Source organism: Crocodylus siamensis, chromosome 8 (genome assembly GCF_052110815.1).
Source record: "Crocodylus siamensis isolate JL-2025a chromosome 8, ASM5211081v1, whole genome shotgun sequence".
In the NCBI taxonomy this organism is placed as follows: Eukaryota; Metazoa; Chordata; order Crocodylia; family Crocodylidae; genus Crocodylus; species Crocodylus siamensis.
This window is the reverse complement of record NC_143402.1, coordinates 20,196,828-20,218,848: the sequence shown is the minus strand read 5'-3', so window position 1 is coordinate 20,218,848 and position 22,021 is coordinate 20,196,828. Positions and strand designations below refer to the sequence as shown.

Sequence of the window (22,021 nt, the reverse complement as noted above, 5' to 3'; positions counted from 1 at the left end):
CCTGTTTACCTTTCCAGAAGAAGGTATACTCACCTCCATGTTTTTTAAGCTGCCCATCTCCTGCTCACCAGGACTTGCTCAGTGCAGCTACACTGATGCACTGCCTGAGTTCTTGGGCCACAGTTGCAGTGCAGCACTCTGGGCATTCACTATAAGGGCTGTCCATGAAAGTCCTGATGTTCCAGGTCCTGAAAATAATGGAGAGTCTTCACTGGTAGTTTCGACTGCAGTAAAGGTGATCCCACTGGATGCAGTTATCCAGTCAGGAAAAAATACTGAACATTGTATTAGACAGGCTATGTTTAGGGCACCTTTTCTAGCCCCCTCCCCACGTGGGGTGAGCAGAGCAGATCCTGAAAAGGTGTTCAGTTACAGTTACAGCTGCTGAATTGCACTCCTGTGCTGTCCAGGTGCTAGACAACCTTCTTGTAACTGCCGCCCTTCATGCCAGGTCATAACTAGGAGCTTCTAGACCTCTCAATCCTGCTCCCATCACCACGAGCTGGCTGCCAAAGGGCTTGAGGAATGTGCTGGCATGGAAGATGCTTGTGTATGACTTTTTATTGTGGAAAAGCTGCTGAACAGAAGGTTCCACATGGTTCTTGACAGAACTGGGTCTTGACCCAATGGCAAGGAGACCAAGACAACCGGGGATCTTGTTCTGCTGCAGCCTTCATCTGCCTCCACAGCCGTTAAGATTCTAACTTCTTCTTCTGTCTGCTCACCCATCACAGCACCGTCAAAGGATATGTAGCTTTTCAAGAGGGAAATCATTGCCATCTGCTGTCCTCAACACATCCTGGCGGTGATGCCACTGCCTGGTCCGCAACTGCTTATTCAGAATTACCTGTTTATTTCACAGCCAACCTTCCCTAAAAGGTCGTTCCACTATCCGCCATGTGTGGACACACTGGGTAGCATACAGCTCTGCCCCACAGCAAAAATGTATTAAAAGACTGATGGACATAGATAAGTTTAAGATATTATTTCCATTCTGAAAAAGGATATAATGATTAAGATTTAGAAACAGTTCAATTTTTTCTGGTAAGTTTAAAACTGAGTGAAGGAAAGAATTGGTATGCATCACAGAATCATCCCTAAAGGGGCAAAGCAAAAGATCATTATGAAACCTAAACAAAGACACGGGTTTAGCATATTTAAAAAAAACCAAAAATCCTTTCAGTAATTTTAGTATTACCATTACAAACATCCATTTAGTTACATAGTTTCCTGTAATAACCAACAATAATTTAAGGGGGGGAAGGCAGTAAGAGGCAGTGCTACAGGACTGAACATTTATGAATTTGTAATATGAGGGGACTATGGTATCAGAAAAAAATATATATACTGCAGCTTTAAAAGTCTAAACCTCTGATGCCCATTGCTAAGCAACCAGGCCTCCTTGCCTAAACACCTCTTTTCAGCAGAGTCACGACTGACTGGCAGAATTGATAATGTGATTCATAGAACAAGTGTTTCAGAAGTACCTGTATTTTGTTCTAACAGTACTGAGCTACAAGTCCTTACGTAGTTTCTCAAAAAAAAAACCCCTAGAAAAAAAAAACAGCTGCCCAGTTTTAATATTTAGTAAAATATACTTCAAAATGCATAGCAATTTTTCCATTCAAATTACTAAGGATCTACAGTCAAGCAACAGGTGTCTTTCTAATGTCATCACTGGGTTTTGGAACAGCCTTTGTTACAAAAAACGGCGATTCAAATAATAGAAATATACTGTAAACAGCAATAATTTAACTGAAAGAGGTTCCCAGTTCATCGTGAGTTCTGGTTGCTGTATTTATTTTTTCTACTTCTCCAATTCCAAAACATGGGATTGAAAAATAACTAGGGATATTCACAGGACTCACATCTGAATTAGCAGCCAAGAGACAGTGGATTCAAGTTATTAAATTGTTGGTTCTTGGATATATTTTGTATAATTATTTTTGACTTACCCTTATTTGAGATGTAACGAAAACCAACATCACTCTTACACTACTGTAACTGAATGCTGACAACATAAAATATTAAGACTGAATGGTAGTTACACTCACATATAAAGACAAGACTAAATCCTGTGCATTTCCAGTTTTAATATTTCTTAGACCAGGCTTACACTACGAAGTTCTGCCAGCATAGCTGTATTGGCTGGAGATGAGAGATGATCACATCTACTAGCTGAGACATCTATGACAGCAAAACCCCCAATATGGATGCAATTAGGCCAAAAGAAGTTTCTGTTCGCTTGCTCATACAACTTCCTGAATGATACGTCTATTAAAAAAAAACAAAAAAAAACCACACACAACAAAAAAAACCCTTTCTGTTGGCATATGCTACATCATAGCTAAAGGACATTGCTGCCTAACAGAGTTACAACCGCTGCAGCTCTGAAGTGCAGACAAGTCCTTAAACACTGCAATCAGTTCCTTGCCTAAACTACAACAAGTTGGCATTTCTGTCATTATAAAAAAATGTATTACTCATCTTCAGGATTAGCGATAGACCTTTTTTTGATCTTTTCATTCTCTGTATGCTGTCTCTTTTACCTGGGTCTGCTAAACATGCTTTTTCCAATAACAATGGCTATTTCTACATTGCATTTACATGCCTGATTACAGCACACAGAGGCCTAGCCATACTAACTAACTTTAATCTCAGGTATTAATGTAAGGGAAACTCAGGTTGTACTCATTTCAATGAAGGTTATAAAAGCCAATGTGGATCCAGGTGCTTTTTTAATGGCTGACGCTTCTGACACTATATTTTATTGCTACTGGTACCCAAGTTAGCTAAATAAAAGCTAGTTCAATTATGCCTACATGTGTTCGAATCATACCTTCCAACTGTAATGCACCCACCACATAAGCCTACCAGCATACGGGAACTGCCAAGTTCCTGCCAGTAGTATTTGGTAACATACGCATGGAATATGTTACAGTAAATGCTTAAAACCATGGAAACAACAGCAGTAGAGAAAGGGGAAACGGAAGCACTTTTTCTTGTTAAAATTATTCAACATTATGAGACAACATGTAATCTTGAAAAAGGCAATGATGATGTATTATGAGCACAGACTAGTGGTTACTGAGGATAATTACATGTTTTGTTGGAGTCTTTAGTTTAAACTTTAAAACTATAGTCTTGGAAACCCAGCAGATTCTGCCTTCTGGTATTTCTGCTTACTTCCACATTCAAATCTCTCCCAAAGAGAATGAAGCAGGAACCCAGATCAGTTATTAGTGGACCCCATAAGAAATAAGAGAGGATCACAGGAATATAGGGGTGCATATACTGATGACAGGATGGGTTATAAGGGACCAGGTATTGCTTTTCACTTTCCAAGAGGCATTTCTAATGAACCTTCCATTATAATGATATACAAGCTACCAGAGTGGGAGCTGTTGTACAGAGGTCTGTATCCTATTGTCTGTTGAAAAAATATTCCAATACTGCTTGTTTTTACATAACAGCAAGTTAGATAGACTGAATTAATCTGAATTCTATTGTGCTGTGTTAAGCACAGCAAACAAAAAGGAAAAGCTTGAGAAAGTCCAGAGAAGAGCCACGCGCATGATCAGAGATCAGGAAAGCAGACCTTATGATGACAAGCTGAGAGCCATGGAGCTCTTTAGCCTGGAAAAGCACAGACTCAGGGGTGAAAAGTTTATCAGGGTGACCACCAGTACCTGGGGGAACGTTTGTTCACCAGAGCGCCCCAAGGGATGATGAGGTCGAACAGTCATAAACTACTACAAGACCATTTCAGACTGGACATGAGGAAGAATTTCTTTACTGTCCAAGCCCCCAAGGTCTGGAACACCCTGCCATCGGAGGTGGTTCAAGCACTTACACTGAATACCTTCAAGAGCAAATTGGATGCTTATCGTGCTGGGATCCTATGACCCCAGCTGACTTCCTTCCCTTTGGGCGGGGGGCTGGACTTAATGATCTTCCGAGGTCCCTTCCAGTCCTAATGTCTATGAAACCTATGAAAAGAGAATCAGAAATGAATGGACTAAATTGGGGCACCAGATTACTGATCAGGATTACCTGAGGGACAAAAAGGATGACAACTTGAAGAACAGATGGAAGAGCATTTTTGCAGACAGGATTACTAACCTACCTAGGAGGGCTTTATACTAGGCTCAACAGAGAATGGAGACCAAAGCCCCAAGGCAAGTGGGGAAGTGGGTGACCTGGAGGAAGCACAGGCAGGAGGATGCAACAGGGGAGGCCTTCTCATTCTTCCTGAGAAAGCAGAGCAATTGGCTAGTTACCTCAGGTGCTGCACACAAATACATGGAGTTTGGGAAACAAACAAGAAGAACTGGAAGTCCTTGCAGTCTCAGAACTATGATGGGACTAGAATAACAGACACTTGGTGGGACAGCTCACATGACTAGAGCACTATCATGGATGGGTATCAACTGTTCAAGAAGGACAGACTAGGGAGAAGAGGAGGAGGAGTTGCACTTTATGTAAGAGCTGTATACTTGCTCAGAGCTCCAGCACGAAACTGGAGATAGGCTTGTTGAAAGTCTCTGGGTTAGGATCAGAGAGGAGAGCAACAATGGTGATATCATGGTGAGGGTCTGCCGTAGACTACCAAGCCAGGCAGAAGTGGTGGAAGAGGCTTTTTTCAAACAGCTAGCAGAAGTTTCCCAAACACAGGCCCTGGTTCTCATGAGGGACTTCAGCCACCCTGATATCTGCTGGGAGAGCAATACAGCAGTGAACAGGCAATCCAGGAAGTTTTTAAAGTGTTGGGGACAACTTTCTGGTGCAAGTATTGGAGAAGCCAACTAAGGTTTCTTGCTCTTAACTTGCTGCTCACAGAGAAGAATTGGTGGGGAATTGTACTAGTGGATGGCAACTTGGGCAGCAGCAACCATGAGATGACTTGAGTTCAGGGATCCTGAGGAAAGGAAGGAAGGAGAGCAGCAGAATAAGGACCTTGGAGTTCAGAAAAGTAATCTGACTCACTCAGGGAACTAATGGGCAGGATCCCCTGGGAAGCCAGTGAGAGGGGGGAAAGGAATCCAGGAGAGCTGCTTGTATTTTAAAGAAACCTTACTGAGGGGGCAGGAATGGCCCATCCTGATGCCCAGGAAGACTAGCAAGTATGGCAGAAGACCAGCTTGGTTTAGCAGAGGACTCTTCAGTGAGCTAAAACATGAAAAAGAAACTTACAAGAAGTGAAAACTTGGACAAAGCTAGGGAGGAGTGTAAGAGTATTGCCTGGGCATGCAAGAATGAAATCAGGAACACCAAAGCACACCTGGAGTTGCAGCTAGCATGGGACATGAAGGGTAACAAGAAAGGTTTCTACAAGTATGTCAGCAACAAGAGGAAGGTCAGGGAAAGTATGGGTCTCTTAATGAATGGGGAGGCAACCTAGTGACAGATAATGTGGGAATGACCGAAGTACTCAATGCATTCTTTTATCTCAGTCTTCACAGGCAAGGTCAGCTCCCAGACTACTGTGCCTGGAAGCATAGTTTGGGGAGGAGGTCAGCAGACAGCAATGGTTAAAGAACAGTTTAGGGCAGAGACGGGCAATCATTTCAGCTGGAGGAGGCAAACTGTTGACGGCAGTAAGGGCAGCCCCACCCTTTGACAGGTGCCCCACCCCCATTTGCCATTTTGGGACCATAAGTCCCACCCCCTAACCCCTGACCTTTGCCACCAGAAGTCCCTCTCTTTGTTCCCCACGGAAGTACTCTTTTCGGCAAGAGGGTCTGGCATCTTGGAACCACAAGAATACCAAATTATATTCTAAAAAAAAAAAAATCAAACATCTACTATAACACTCATTAACTTTATTTTAAAAAAATATTCCTGTTCTGATTTATGTGCGTTTGTGTAGTATACACACAGGTGACTGCACTATAGCCCTACAGTGAAGTACCGTATTTTTCGGACCATAAGACGCACCTGACCATAAGACGCACCCAGTTTTTATGGCAGGAGAGACTATGTGTGTTTCTCCTGCCATGACGGACTCCTTGCCTGCCTGTCAGGGCACTGTGCTGCATCACATAGTCCCGGCCGGGATGTTACCTGGTACCGTACCTAGCTGCCTCCTGTCCCAACGTTCTAAGCCTGTCAGTCTGTCAGTGTCACACACACACACGCAGGGGAGGTGTGCGCTGTGCCGATCATGTGACCTGACTGACTGACTGACATTGAGACTCCAGGAGGCGGGACTTCCCCCACACACACAGCAATCCACAGCATGGGAACGGCAGCGGACAGCAAGCGGGCGCATGGGACCGCAAACAAATGTTCTGGGGTACCACACTGTGACCGTCAGGCTAGGAAAGGGGAAGGGTGAACCCCCCTTCGGGATAGCGGCTCACGGTGGAAGGGTGCCGCTATTCCCCTGGGCCGCCATTGGTCCGGAGTAGATGTTGGGTCACCAGGCTCCCGCCCTGGTTCTTGCCCGCCACGACTTGTTGTAAGGTTCAGTGGGATGGCTCCTGGTTCTCCGTAGCCCGGGTCCCCGACAGTCACGTTGCGGGGCTCCGCCACCCCCTCACACCCTGGCCTCACGCCCCCTTGGGTCCTCTTGTGCTTGAGGCCCTGGCCCTCGCCCGGACCTCCCTGGCGATGCTCCTTGCCGGATCCGTTGTCCGTGGCCAGGAACCTATCCGGCCAGCACCAAGCCTTCGCTCGGGGTCCTCCCGGGGGTACTCCCCACCGGGTTCCCAGCCGCTAGTGTCCGGCACCGGTCTAGGCGCCTACGGTGCCTCGCCGGCGCCCTCCCGGGCCCCCGCGCAAACCCCCGACCTGTAAGTTCCGTGGGCTGGCGGGGCACAGTCCCAGTACTCCCCGTCACTGGCATCCTCCTCCTCTGGGTCAATCCGCCACTCTCCGCTCGGGGTCCTGGGTCTGGCTGCTGCTGCTGCTGTCCCTCTCTCCGCCGGGGCGGACGGCCCCTCCCCGCCGGGGTCCGCGCTCCCGCCTGGTGCAGAGCCGCCTGCAGGCTCCCCTCCTGGAGCCTCAGTCTCCGCGGCAGCGAGTCCCTCCTTCGGACTCCTGCCCCGTCTGTTCTGGCCGGCCATTTTTATTGCCGGCTCCCGGCCACCGGCACGGGCGCCGGCTTCCGGTGTAAACAAGTGGCGGGTGTCCCGCTCGGGCTCCGCCGCCTCCGCGGGCAAGCTCCGCCCCGTCTTCCCGGGACACACACCTTCGGACCATAAGACGCACCCTCGTTTTCCCCCCACTTTTGGGGTGAAAAAAGTGCGTCTTATGGTCCAAAAAATATGGTATATTGGGGGGTATAGGTGGATGGGTATAGGTTTGTGGGGGGCTGTAGGTCTGTGGATAAGCATGGGGGGTGTATGTGGGGTGGAGGAGCGTGTGGGTGGGCATGGGGTTTGTGGGGAACTGTCTATGGGGGTGGTTGGGGATGGTTGTGGCATGTGTGGAGGGGAAGGGTTTGCTCATGGCTTCTCCACAGTAGGCAGAGCTCCTGTCAAGCCCTGGCTCTGTGCTCCTTCTGCTCCTGGTCCCAGGGCACCAGGGTGTGGCCCATGCTCCCACTCACTGCCATATCTCCTCCATTTGTCATTCCTGCCCTTCTCCTGCTGCTTCCTCCCACACCTGCTCGCTGCTCTGGCACCACATCTCAGCCGCATTGCCCAGACTGCAGGACACAGCAGGAGCTGGATCAGCCCAGCTGGCACGCACAGAGCCAGCTGAGAATTGCAGGGGCCAGGCCAGCTCCTGCCGAGTCCTGCAGCCTGGCACTTCACCCAACTTTTCTAAGTACAAGTGATAAGCTCAGATGTGTGAGATTGCAGGACATACTGCAATGACTGGAGTACTGTGTCCAGTTCTGTGCGCCCCACTTCACGAGGGATGTGGACTACATTGAGAGGGTCCAGAGGAGGGCCACCCACATGATCCAGGAACAACAGGGCAGACCCTACAATGAGACACTGCAGGACCTGAACCTGTTCAGCCTTTACAAGTGAAGGCTGAGGGAGGACCTGGTGACAGTCTATAAACTCACAAGGGGGACCAGAAGGGTTTGGGAGAGACCTTATTTCTCCTATCGCCCCCTGGCATAACAAGGAATAACGGCCATAAGTTGTTGGAGAGTAGGTTTATATTAGACACCCGCAAGAACTGCTTCACAGGGCGGCTAGGATCTGGAACCAACTTCCAAGGGAAGTGGTGCTGGCTCCTACCCTGGGGGTCTTTAAGAAGAGGCTTGATGCCTACCTGGCTGGAGTCATTTGAGCCCAGTTTTTCTCCTGCCCAGGCAGGGGGTCGGACTTGAAGATCTACAAGGTCCCTTCCGACCCTGATTCTATGACTTTAAGAGGCTGTTGTGAAAGATGTGTCTTACATGGAGAACTGAAGGAGGAAAGGTGACTGATATGTGAACAGCTGGAGGCAGTTCCAAGGGTAGTGTGCAGTTTTTTATATATAAAAAACACATCAGATGAGAAGCACTGACCTAGATTCTTTTTATTTAGCACCCCACAAAAGATCTGATTCAGAGCTCATGAAAACAAAAAGGAGCCATTATTGATTCCAGTGGGCATTCTCTACTTGGTATCAATGTGATCATATCAATTAGTAAACTATGCTCAGTAGGGATGTTTTCCCCTTTCATTTCTTTCTTTCTTTTCAGATCTGCCAGAAAATGAGCGATCTTACCACGAGACATATGGCCAGAATTGTTGATCATCAATTTAAAAAATAATGGTATGCTTTTTTGTCACTACAGGGTTTACATTACAACTGAGTAAAATCTGTTCAGATAATAACTACACCAGGAAAAAGAACTAACAGCATATTGGGGTGTACTAACAGGAGAATCACATCAAAGTTATGGGAAGCAATTCTCTATTCAATAATAGTATCGCCTCACCTGGATTATTATGTCCAGATCTGGGCACCAAACATTAAGAAGGATTTGAACAAATTGGAAAGTGGAGAACATAACAAAAATCATTAGGATATATGACACTGAGGAAGAACTGGGATTCTCTAGCATAGATGAAAGACATGGGAACAGGATTGCATAAATTTTCAAATAGAAAAAAGGATGTCAATCCACCAGTGTTTTCTGCAGCCAAAGGCTTAAGGGCAAGTAGTAATGAACCTTAACTGCAACAAGAGAGATTCAGATTTACAACTTGCTTTCTGACTATGAAGACAGTTAACAAAAAAAAAAATTATCTACAGCAGATGTAGAACTGGAATCCTTATCACTGGAAGCACAATCACAGATTAAACAAACACTTGTCTGGAATGGCTAGGCAAGGATGATTCTTGCCTTGAACAGTGGGGTAGACTACATGACCACCGTAAGACAATCTTTCCATACTTCTTCTGATCCAAAAAAATCAAATGTAAAAGCAATGGAACTCTAGATCAGGCACTGGACCTCTTGATCAGCTCTTAAGCATACAAACCACACATAGACGACATTAATGAAAGACAATTGCTGTCCCAATGGCAGTTTCCCTATCTTCCTTGCAAGAGTTGTACAGTTCTTGTACTCTTCAATGAAACTCATTATTCTAATATTCTGTGAAACACTGTACTAGTCCAGTTGAAAATAAAGAGATTTTTAAAATTAATAATGAAATTAAATATATCTATTCACAAAAATAAAGAGCTCATCTTTTCGCATTATAAGACACAGGTATTATAGTGAATGATATTAAGGTAATTTATCAAAAGATAAAATAAAAAAGAGATAAATGTGCCATAGCTTTTCTATCCTTTATTATTTGTATTCCACTGCATAACCCCAGTATCAGCGCAGAGTGGAGTTTAAAACCAAACATAGTAGTTATAATTTAAGAGATATCTTTAATAAAAACATAGTAGGGGTGCACCAATACAGATTTTGGGGGCCAATACCAATAGCTGATGTTTAAGGAGACATATCAGCCAATATTGATCCAATTTCAGATACAGCTGTGTCCAGCTGGTAAGTCTGTCATGGTGGGAGGGAAGGAGCATGGGGGCGGCAGATCAATGCCCCCTGCAGTGAGGGAGGGAAAAGGGCAGGGGTAGACGCTGCCCAGCTGGGCTGGGCAGGGCAGGGCAGGGCACAGGACGGAGGCATGACTTGTCCCGGCGGTGTGGGGGGAGGGAAAAGCCCACCACTACGCACACCCCAGAATGGCATGGGGGGGCAGGGCGGAGTGCATCCCCGGATCTGCACAGGGTGGGATGGGGCGGGTGGCTGGGTTGTAGCTGTGGGCTGAAGCAAGGGCTGAACTAGGCAGGGGCTGGGCTTGGGTCAGGTGGTAGCAGCGGCACTGGGACGAGGCTATGGGGGACCGCAGCACCCCAAATTTCACCATAGCCCCCAGCGAACCTCCCTTCCCAGTGCCGCTGCTCACCTGCCCTGAGCCCAGCCCTTGCCGAGAAAAGACCGGTTCAGCTCTGGCTCCTGCACACAGCTGCAGCTGCCCCTGCTCCAGTCCCTGCCCCACTGCCTCTCTCACCACGGGGGGTGTTGATCTGCCCCCCATGCCCCTTCCTTTCCATCTCCCCTTCCACCACAATGGACTTACCAGCTGCATGCAGCTCTCTGAGTTGCCTGTGTGGTGTGCAGTGGCTGCACACACACACAGGCATTTATCAGCCAAATTATCAGCCACATCGGGCTGATTTCCAATACAGCCAATTTTCTTTATATTGGTCTCAATCCAATATCAGACTGGTGTATCAGTGCACCTCTAAAACACAGCGAATCAAGACTAGTAGTTGCAAGCCCCACAAGGAAAGAACATGTAGGAAATAATTTTTTGACTCTTTCTAAAGAAAAATGTTATATGCAGAGATTTAGGAACCATACCTGCAAGTTCAGCCTCATTACTACTGGTATTGAAGCCTTAACTTTTGCATTTCCTGGATATTTGATGTTTCTTATTACCTTAGTGCAGCATTAACAAGATTTCTGGGGCATGGGAAGGTTAGTTCTTAGGACAGATTTGCTGATTCATACTATCCTGTTTGTCTGATTGTGTCATCTTTAGGTCACAAACAGATTACTATTTTATTATTATTTTAGCAATAATTACACATGCCTACATCATAGAACCTATGGGTGTTTAAAATTAATTATTACTTTTACAATATGATTTCTCATCTATAATGCATTAATGTTAATTTCAGCTTTTAACAAATTGTTAGATTAGTTATCAGTGTTTTGAATCAACCCACCTATTGAAGTGTTGAGAAAAGAGGAATCAGAATCTAAGTATGTGGTAAATTCTCCAAAACTATCTCGGGTTACTTTACAGCTTAGTTAAACCCACACCACAGTATTTTTTTACACCAAATAAGATATTTAACTTACAGTCAAAGTGCCACCAATGCCAAAGAGTCCTCAAGACCGGTTGTGTCCTGGGTCTAACTTGCAGGTCCACATGAAGAGAATCTACTCTGCAGTTAGACCTAGGAAAGAAATACAAAAAAGCAAGTTTTAAAAAGATACTATTTTATAAATTTAGACACCAAACCTGCTGAACTATTTATAGAGTCTTGGTTTAAAACAATATTCTCATATAATATTTCAGTTTATTTGGTCTGTTCCTAGGTGGCAAACATTATTTACAGGGAATGGAAATACACTGAAGAGAAAAGGTATGAAAGTAATATTAGCAGCAGTTATTGTAAACAAAAAAATTTACACCTATATTTTTAATACACCTAAAATTGCTAGCAGCAATATTGCTGATAACCTCTTACCCACCAAAAATGTACTGTATCTGACAAATTTTAGTAGAAGTGCTATTAAGGGACAAGAGCTCCTCTGAATACATTTGCCTGTTATAGATTTAGCTAATCAAAATCATACCCACTTCTGTTTCTCCTTTCTACATGAAAAGATGTTCTAAACATGAATCCAGAAATAGAGATCTGTACTTCATTTATCCAACTAAACACCTATTGATATTCTCTAAGTACATAGTAAGCCAAATGGCACTTGTAAAAAGAAATATGAAAAAGGAATATTAAATATAAATCTAGTCCCTTGATAATTAGAGGCATAAACGACAGCATTTTGATTCAATTTAATGGATTTTTTCCTTACCAGTAATGCAGTGTTAGTGTCAGTCTCAACACTAATGTGAAGTTTAAATACTGTCATTTTGATGAAAGCAGAAACTTACAAATTTATACAAATCAAAGTCCTAATCCTAAAGTCCTTACTCAAGTAAAACGTCCAAAGCAGCAAGAAACGGGCCCCACATTTTTCAGTGCCATCGCTCTGCTGAAATAAAACACTAAAATATTTCAAGATAAAATAAAGAACTGTCAGATATCAAATTAACCCTTGTCACCAACCTAACCTATCTCTAATACATCAGTATTGAAACAAAGAGAGAAATGAAAATTATAAGCATAATTTTAATGTTAAATAGTTTTGCAAAATACTACACCTCCCGCCAGCATTAAGCACATATGTCTTTTATTAGTGTAAAAGTGTTACTGTTTTATTGATGCATGTCTTTTGCATGTTGTTAAGACTGAAAAATCATACACAATTTGTGTAAGATAATGAAAATTATAGCATTTTTAAAGGCACAGCAAATCACATCCTTCTCTAAAGCAGGTTCTTAAAGCATAAACTCAGTTTAAATTAAAAAGGGGAACCAGTGTGCCCTACATATAGCTCACATACTTTTATTAGAGGTGCACTGATACATTGGTCCCATATAGGATTGGCACCTTCAACTTACTTACAAGCTCGGCAGTACTACACTCGCTAGCACCACAACTGAAAGAGACTTGGGGGTCCTGATCGACCATAAGATGAATATGAGCCACCAGTGCAATGCTGTGGCTGGCAAAGCAAACTGCACTCTGGCATGCATCTATTGATGCATCTCAAGCAAAACCAGGGATGTGATCCTCCCATTTACTCTGCCTTGGTGAGGCTGCAGCTGGAGTACTGCATCCAGTTTTGGGCTCTCCACTTCAGGAGGGATGTGGAGAAGCTTGAGAGAGTCCAGAGGAGAGCCACTCGTACGATCCACAGCCTGGAGGGCAGGCTGTATGAGGAAAGGCTGAGGGATTTGAGATTCTTCACTCTGGAAAAGAGAAGGTTCCGGGGGGACTTGGTAGCTGCCTACAATTATAAGAGGGGTACATCAGGACCTGGGAGAACAGCTGTTTACCAGTGTACCCCAAGGGATAACAAGGTCTAACGGCCATAATTTCCAGGAAGGCCAATTTAGACTAGACATATGAAAAAAGTTCTTTACAGTGCAAACGTCCAGGGTCTGGAACAGATTCCTCCCAGAGGTGGTGCAAGCACATACTCTGGGATCAAAAAACATCTGGATATTTTCCTTGCTGGGATCACCTGATCCCAGCTGACTTCCTGCCCATGGCAGGGGGCTGGACACGATCTCACGAGATCCCTTTCAACGCTGAATGTCTACAAAATCTACCCTGAAAATTGAGAATACTGGCAATGGGCTTTTATTCTCTGATGTGACCAATAAAGGCTGCATGCATGTGCACAGCAGCAGCACAGCACACAGGAAGCCAGGAGCATAGCTGGACAGTGTGGAGGGCAGCCAGGTCTGGCTGGTAAGGGGGAAGGGATGGGGAAGGGCAGATCAAGGCCCCGCTATGAGGGAGGGAGCGGGGCTAGGGCAAGGGCTGGGGGCAGACACTGCACAGCTGGGGCAGGATGGGGCATGGGATGGAGCTGCGGCTTATCTAGGGAGTGAGACTCCTGCTGCTGCACACACCCTGAGAGGGCACTGGGGGAGTGTGCAGGGCAGGGCAGGCTGCCGCAGTTGGTTGGGACCAGGGCTGAGCTGCGCTGCACTTGGGGCAGGTGGTGGCAGCGCTGGAAGGGGGATTTGGGGAAGTTGCAGCCACCCCAAAATTCACCATAGCCCGCCACCCAGTGCCGCTGCCACGCGCCCCAAGCACAGCCCAGCCCCCCGCTGGCCCACCACTGCCCCAACCCACAGCCCAGCCTTGCCCCACAGACAGATCCAGGGGCACATGCCCCCCATGCTGTCTTGGGGTACACACAGCAACAGGAGCTGCCACCTCTGCCTCATGTCCCACAAATGATGCACAGCTCCATCCCATGCCCCACCCTGCCCTGGCTGGGCAGCGCCTGCCCCAGCCCCAGCTCCACTCCCTCTCACTGCTGGGACCTCTATCTGCACCCCACCCATGCCCCTTTCCTTCCTACCTCCCCCACAACAGACTTACCAGCCAGATGCTGCTCTCCATGCTGCAGGACTGCATATTGGAATCAGATCAGTATTGGCTGATATGGCTTGTTAAAAATTGGCCATGGATATCAATGCACCCCTACCTTTTATTTATATATTTGAAATTAAAGAAATTAGCTTGAATCATTTTCTATTTTATTATATTTAAAGGTAAATTTATTCTTGGCTAAAACGAGGAATGAGGAACTTACTATTTTCCTTCTATGGAGAAATAATTCATTAACAACAGTACTGCTAGCATTATTTGTCGATTGTAGTTTCACATTAACCAGCTGGCTCTGGCTTGCAATCATTTTAGAGACATTAAGAAGCTTCCTACTTTAGAATCAACTTGACATAGTAGTCTAAAAGGAGGAAGAGGAAAAACACCCAACAATTTGCTATTTCTCTCCGTCTGTCTCCTCCCATTCTTTCCCCAACCACCTCCACAGCAGAACAATAAAGAATGTGACTTAGCACAATTGTGTTATACAGGCAGGGATCGTGACAATGAGTCACTTGCTCTTAAAGAGATTACTGAAAATGTACTATATCAACATTTAAGAGAACGATTTTCCCCAGATGGGTTATTTTCATGGTTGTGCATCCTTAAGCTAGCTGCATCAGAAACAGACAAACACACACAACAGTTAAACATAAACCACATAGAAAGAGAGAAAGAGTAAGGTACTTAGCCTTAGAAGGAGTTTACCAAAAAAAAAAAAAAAGGCTCAGTTAGGCTCCGGAGCGGTGAGAGATGCGCGGGTGAAGCCTGCTGTGCCCCCGCTCCCCCGAAGCCCCCCAGGGACCCCCTCAGCAACCGCAAAGCCCCCTGCTGACACCTCCGGCTGTGCTGGTGAAGCAGGCTCGTGGTCGGAAGGGGTTAACTCCTCACTCCCTGGGACGAGGCTGCTGCCTGGTGCCGAGCCGGGTCAAGCCCCCGCCCAGGCCCAGCCCCCCAGGGAGTGACAAGAGAAAGAGTGGGGTACTCACCAGTCCCCCTCCTATAGGGCAGGGCATCCCAAATCCCAGGCAGGGCCCCCCTGGCTTGAGAAACCAGCGTTCCTCGACAGCAGGCCCACTGCGCATGCACGCAGCTTAAAAGGGCCCGCCAAACAGGGGGAAAAAAAAAAAAAGGCTCAGTTAGGCTCCGGAGCGGTGAGAGACATGCAGGTGAAGCCCGCTGCGCCCCCGCTTCCCCGAAGCCCCCCACACACCCCCTCAGCAGCCGCAGAGCACCCTGCCGACCCCCAGCACAGCCGGAGGTAAGCGGGCTCGTGGTGGGAAGGGGTTAACTCCTCGCTCCCTGGGAGGAGGACGCGGCCTGGTGCCGGGCGGGGTCAAGCCCCCGCCCAGGACCCTACTTGGCCCAGCCCCCCAGGGAGCCCTGTGACCGGAGCTGCGCGAACAGGCTGCGTAAACAGGCGCTCGAGTTAGCGCGGAGTTAGTGCAGGGGAGGGCGTGGGAGGGCACGAGACCCTGCCTGTGACCCCCCAGAGTAGTCAGCCCCAGCTGTAGCCAGCCTACCAGAGGCATGACACGGATGGGCACGCGCCGCACCCCGAGGGTCCCCTCGGGCTCTGCGGCCCCCCCACTGGGCACCTCAGAGACGGCCGCCCAGACAGAGCCCATGGTTCCGGGCTCCACGCAGACGGAGCCCCTGGCTCTTGGCTGCGGGGCCTGCCTGTCCCTTTTTCAGGCTCTGGGGCCCAGGAGCATGGCCACCTCCCCTTGTGGGATCTGCTCCCTACTGGGGTCTCTGGCGCGCCAGCTGGAGGAGCTCCAGGCCACAGTCCAGAGACTGCGTGCCATCAGGGACTGCGAGCAGGAGATAGACTCCTACTGCCAGGCCCTTCTCCCCCAGGAGCCGCAGGGGAGAGCACTGTCTCCCTCCACGACTAAGGAGGACTCTGGGACCTCCCGCTCTGCCCAGTCTGGGGCATGGACCAAGGTGGTCAAGGGCCCGAAGGCCCGCCGCACCAAGGCCCCTCCCTCACCGGAGCTCAGCAACAGGTTCGCACCTCTTGCAGCCCCAGCAGAGCCTGCTCAGTTGCCAGCTCCCGCAGGCAACCCAGGCTCAACCACAGCTACTGGCCTGCTCTCCCCAAGTCAAAGCGAAAGGTGTTTGTTGTGGGAGACTCCATCCTGCGGGGCACTGAGGGGGCAACCTGCCACCCTGACCCCTTAGCCCGGGAAGTCTGCTGCTTCCCGGGGGCCCGCATCCGAGACATTGCGGAGAGGATCCCGCAGCTCCTCCGGCCCACAGACCGCTACCCCATGCTCCTTATTCACGTGGGCACCAATGACATGGCTCGGAGCACCTCAGCCAGGTCATGAGGAGCTACAGGGAGTTGGGAGCGGGGCTTAAGGGTCTGGGAGCTCATGTGGTGTTTTCGTCGATCCTCCCAGTCTCGGGCTATGGGCTGAGGAGCGAGAGGAGGATCCACGCAGTGAACCAAAGACTGTGGAGCTGGTATCATCGGGAAGGCTTTGGCTTCCATGACCACAGCTCGCTCTTTGGCGAGAGAGGCAGCGAGCTGCTGGGAAGAGATGGCCTCCACCTCTCTCCCCTGGGGAGGAGGCTCTTTCTCAGCCAGGCTGGCTGACCTGCTCCACCGGGCTTTAAACTTAGCCCGCTGGGGGATGGGGGGGACAACTGCCACTGCTGACCCGCTGAGCGACCCTTGCAAAGCCAGCAGACCAAGGCACTTAAGGGAGAGCACCCCTGCCCCAGCCCTGGCACAATCTGTGGGCAAGGCAAGAGCCCCTAAGGGCACACTTGCCTGCCTGTACACTAATGCCAGGAGCCTGGGTAACAAGCAGGAGGAGCTCATCCTCCTGCTCAGTGCAAAGAATTATGATGTCATTGGGATAACGGAGACCTGGTGGGACTCCACCCATGACTGGACCACGGATATAAAGGGCTATACCCTGTACAGGAGGGATCATGTTGACAAAAGGGGCGGGGGTGTAGCTTTCTATGTGAAGGAAAGCTACATGTCCCTGCAAGCTGATGTTGGTGACCGGCATGGACAGCTAGAGACCCTCTGGGTAAAAATTCGTGGGAAAAACGGCACAGGGGACACAACGGTGGGAGTCTACTACAGACCTCCCACTCAAAGTCCTGAGCTTGACCAGGAGTTCGCCCAGGAACTCACTGAGGCCGCTTGCTCCAGAACCTTGGTTGTCATGGGTGACTTCAATTACCCGGACATCTCCTGGGAAGATCACTCAACAAAATCCGAGCGGTCGCAAAGCTTTCTCTCGTGCGTGGATGACCTCTACCTGACTCAAGAAGTCTATGGGCCAACGAGAGGCAAAGCGCTGCTCGACCTGGTACTGGCTACGGGGGACGACCTAATCGGCGACCTAGTGATCGATGGGAAGCTGGGTGACAGCGACCACGAGCTGATCACCTTCACCATCCGCCGTAAAGCTGGCAAGTCAGTCAGCAACACAGAAGTCCTTGACTTCAGAAAAGCTGACTTTGACAAGCTCAAGAGGCTTGTCGGTCAGGCCCTCAGGGACCTTGACTCCAGGGAGATGGGAGTTCAAGAAGAGTGGTTGCTTCTCAAGGAAGCGATCCTCAATGCACAAGCTAAATCTATTCCAACACGGAGGAAAGGCAGCAAGAAGGCACAGCAGCCCTCCTGGCTCCCTAGGGACCTAGCGGACCTCCTGCGGCTAAAAAGGAAAGCCTACAAAGGATGGAGGATGGGATTCACCTCCAAGGAGGATTATTCTGCGCTGGTCTGGTCCTGCAGGGAGCAAACCAGGAAAGCCAAGGCTGCAACTGAACTCCAACTAGCTTCAAGCATCAAGGACAACAAAAAGTCCTTTTTCAGATATGTGGGGAGCCGGAGGAAAAGCAAGGGCAACGTTGGACCCCTGCTAAACCAGATGGGGCAACTGACAACTGACGCCCAGGAAAAAGACAACCTATTAAATAGGTACTTTGCATCAGTCTTTCATCAGTCCCATGGGACGCCCATGCCTGCTATGGGACAGGGAGATCCAGATGATGGGGATCCCCTACCCTCCATAAATGCTGACCTCGTGAAAGAACACTTTGAGAAGCTGGATACCTTCAAGTCAGCCGACCCTGACAATCTGCACCCCAGGGTACTCAAGGAGCTGGCGAGCGTCATAGCCCAGCCCCTGGCACGGATCTTTGAAAACTCCTGGCGCTCTGGTGTAGTGCCCAAAGACTGGAAGAAGGCCAATGTGGTGCCGATCTTCAAGAAAGGGAGGAGAGTGGATCTGGCTAACTACAGGCCCATTAGCCTGACTTCTATCCTGGGGAAGATCTTAGAAAAGTTTATTAAGGAGGCCATCCTTGATGGACTGGCCCAGGCTAACATCCTAAGGGATAGCCAGCACGGGTTTGTTGCGGGTAGGTCTTGTTTGACCAATCTCATTTCCTTCTATGACCAGGTGACCTAGCACCTGGACAAGGGAGAAGAAATTGATGTCATATATCTTGACTTCAAAAAAGCCTTTGATCTGGTATCCCACGATCACCTCTTGGCCAAACTGGCCAGTTGTGGCCTTGGCTCCACCACGATCTGCTGGCTGGGAAACTGGCTCCGTGGTCGGACCCAGAGGGTTGTAATCGATGGCAGTCACTCATCGTGGTGCCCTGTGACCAGTGGGGTCCCTCAAGGCTCTGTCCTGGGACCCATCCTGTTCAACATCTTCATTAATGATGTGGACATTGGAGTCAGGAGTGGACTGGCCAAGTTTGCCGATGACACCAAACTGTGGGGCAAAGCATCCACGCCAGAAGATAGGCGGGTGATCCAGGCTGCTGACCTGGACAAGTTCAGCAAATGGGCGGACGAGAACCTGATGGTGTTTAACACCGAAAAATGCAAAGTTCTCCACCTTGGGAGGAAAAACCTGCAGCATCCTTATAGGCTCGGCAGTGCTACATTGGATAGCACTACAGAAGAAAGAGACTTGGGGGTCATCATTGACCACAAGATGAATATGAGCCTCCAATGCGATGCTGCGGCTAGTAAAGCGACGAAAACGCTGGCTTGCATCCATAGATGCTTCTCGAGCAAATCCCGGGACGTCATTCTCCCTTTGTACTTGGCTTTGGTGAGGCCGCAGCTGGAGTACTGCGTCCAGTTTTGGGCTCCACAATTCAAAAAGGATGTGGAGAAGCTTGAGAGAGTCCAGAGGAGAGCCACGCGCATGATCAGAGGTCAGGAAAACAGATCTTACGATGACAGGCTGAGAGCCATGGGACTCTTTAGGCTGGAAAAGCGTAGGCTCGGGGTGATCTGATGGCCCTGGTGGCCACCTATAAGTTTATCAGGGATGACCACCAGGATCTGTGGGAACATTTGTTCACCAGAGCGCCCCAAAGGATGAGGAGGTCGAACGGTCACTAACTCCTGCAAGACCGTTTCAGGCTGGACATAAGGAAGAATTTCTTTACTGTCCGAGCCCCCAAGGTCTGGAACAGTCTGCCAGCGGAGGTGGTTCAAGCACCTACATTGAACACCTTTAAGAGTAAATTGGATGCTCATCTTGCTGGGATCCTATGACCCCAGCTGACTTCCTGCCCTTGGGGCAGGGGGCTGGACTCGATGATCTCCTGAGGTCCCTTCCAGCCCTAAAGTCTATGAAATCTATGAAATAAGGGAGAACAAGCACTATTATTTATTTTTTTATTTAAATTCTAAATATGTATGTGCTACAAGGTAACACAAGACACTGCTTGAAAAACATTTTTGTAAAAAAGTATCTAGTTACAATTATAGATTCTAAAAACTGAAAGAACCCTCACCCTTTGACAAATCAGCGAGTTCATTTTAGTCAAAGATGTGTCCTAGTTACTACCAAAACTGTAAGTACATGCAAGGTTGGAAAAGTCTGAGGGGTGACACTGGAAGATATATGGGGGAATCATTATTAACCTAGGAGATGAACCAAGGGGATGAACTATGTCACTTCAGACTTTTTAGGGACAAATACTAAGCAAAATGTCAAGGGCACTGCTTCAGTAGAGAAAGAGCAGTTTGGTGAAAAGAACAGGCAGGAAGACCCGACTTAAAAGTCAGGACCTGGATTAAAGTATAACGTCAGGAAGTAGGCCCAGAACTACGATTTGGAATAAGCGAAGATGTAAAGTTAGAAACTAGAGATAGGAGTCAAAGTCAAGAAGCAAGAATCTAAACCAGGGGTGGGCAAAACACGGCCCGCAGGCTGCATTCAGCCCACCAGGCACTTTCATCCAGCTTGTGGCACCCACCAATGAATTGTACCCCACCCAGCCCCTCTGCTCACAAGGGTGGGAGTGAGGCACCTACCTATATACCCCCCCCCCAACATACCCTACTGCAGCTCACTCTCACCCTTGTAGGCAGAAGGGCCAGGCCAGACAAGCATGCAGTGTCCAGGCAGGGCTGCTCAGCTTCCCTGGCATCCCACTCGATCAAGGCAGCAGGTAGGGAAGTGGAAGGGTGGGGGTAGAAGTGGGGGTGAAGCTGCAGCTGGGTGGGAGCATGGAGCATGGGGCTGGCAGCAGTGCTGCACATCGCAATGAGGAGCGCAGCCCCTGCTGGGCCATCTGTATCGCAGGTGCTCCCTGCCGCACATGCGCAGCCCTCACTCTCACATACCATGGGAGGGAAGGTCCAGGTGCTGAAGCTGGCTCAATCCCTGCCACACATATCTTGGGGACTCCACTGGAAGTGGAGAGGAGCCCTGCCTCTACCTCCCTGTGGACTCCCAGGACCTGAGCGGCAGGAAGTGGCAGCAGATAGCTGGGTCCAGCACCTGGAGCTTCCCTCCTGTGGCAGGGAGTACTGGCAATAGACAGCCCGGCGATAGAGACAGCCCAGTGGGGGCTGCGCTTCTTGCTGTGATGTACAGCACTGACCGGAGCCATGCACTGCCAGACACCAGTGTCCCCTCCTCCTGCTGCACCATGGGGGGAGTCTGAAGAAGGACTCCCCACCAGCCGTCCCTCATACCCATACCCTGCCTCCATAACCCAACCACATAAAAACACCGCCCCAATATACCCTTTTGCTCCACCACACCCCCCCACCTCCCATGCCCCCATCACACACACCCATCCCCCCACCACATGCCCATCCCTACACACGCACATACACCCACCCCTCACAACACCCGCACCACCCACTTACACCCATTCCCTCACCACACCCCCACTATGCACACCTCCACACCCTACCATTCACACACCCCACCCCCCAAACACACACACACATCCCCCCCAGCCACACCCCCACACAGTATACAAGATTAAAAATTTGTTTTTGCGCTATTATGCAATCAACTCTATATACACTACACCGGGGTGGGCAAAGTATGGCCCACGAGCCAAATCTAGCCCGCAAAGCCATTCTATCCGGCCCGCAGGGTCCCTAAAAAATTTAGAAAATTAATATTTTTCTCTTTGGTTCCTGTCAAAAATGACAGGAACCAAGGGAAGCAGGACCCAGGGGAAGCCCGCAACAGCAGTGCCTGCCCACCATGCGGCTGCACCCTGCCAGAACCTCAGGTAAAGCGCGGTAGGCAAGAAGGGCAGGGGGTACCACGGGCAGGCAAGGAACCCCGGGGAAAAATGGCCCCTCACCCACCCCATGGCCAGTGTTCTCCACTGCAGCCGCTCACACCCTGCGTGAGACTATCCTGAGCAGACACAGGGAGCCCCAGGCGGGCTGCGAGCAGCTACAACACAAGGCGCCGGCCACAGCACGGGCGAGGGGCCATTTTTCCCGCCTTCAGCACCAACTTGTAACCCGCCTCTGCTGCCA

The 22,021-nt window shown here is 49.0% G+C and overlaps 1 protein-coding gene across 15 annotated transcripts in view; it reads right to left on the bottom strand.

The window, feature by feature from the left end:
• The window catches only part of ZC3H12B (zinc finger CCCH-type containing 12B), a 108,047-nt gene that overhangs the window by 56,666 nt on the left and 29,360 nt on the right, over positions 1-22,021 (bottom strand). For 14 of the 15 annotated variants that reach the window (XM_090061790.1, XM_090061785.1, XM_090061795.1 and 11 more), the window contains one exon: positions 11,339-11,436. The exons of the other annotated variant lie outside the window; for it this stretch is intronic. The gene's annotated coding sequence lies outside the window, so the exon portion shown is untranslated. The remainder of the gene's footprint in view (positions 1-11,338; positions 11,437-22,021) is intronic. 15 annotated transcript variants of the gene reach the window in all.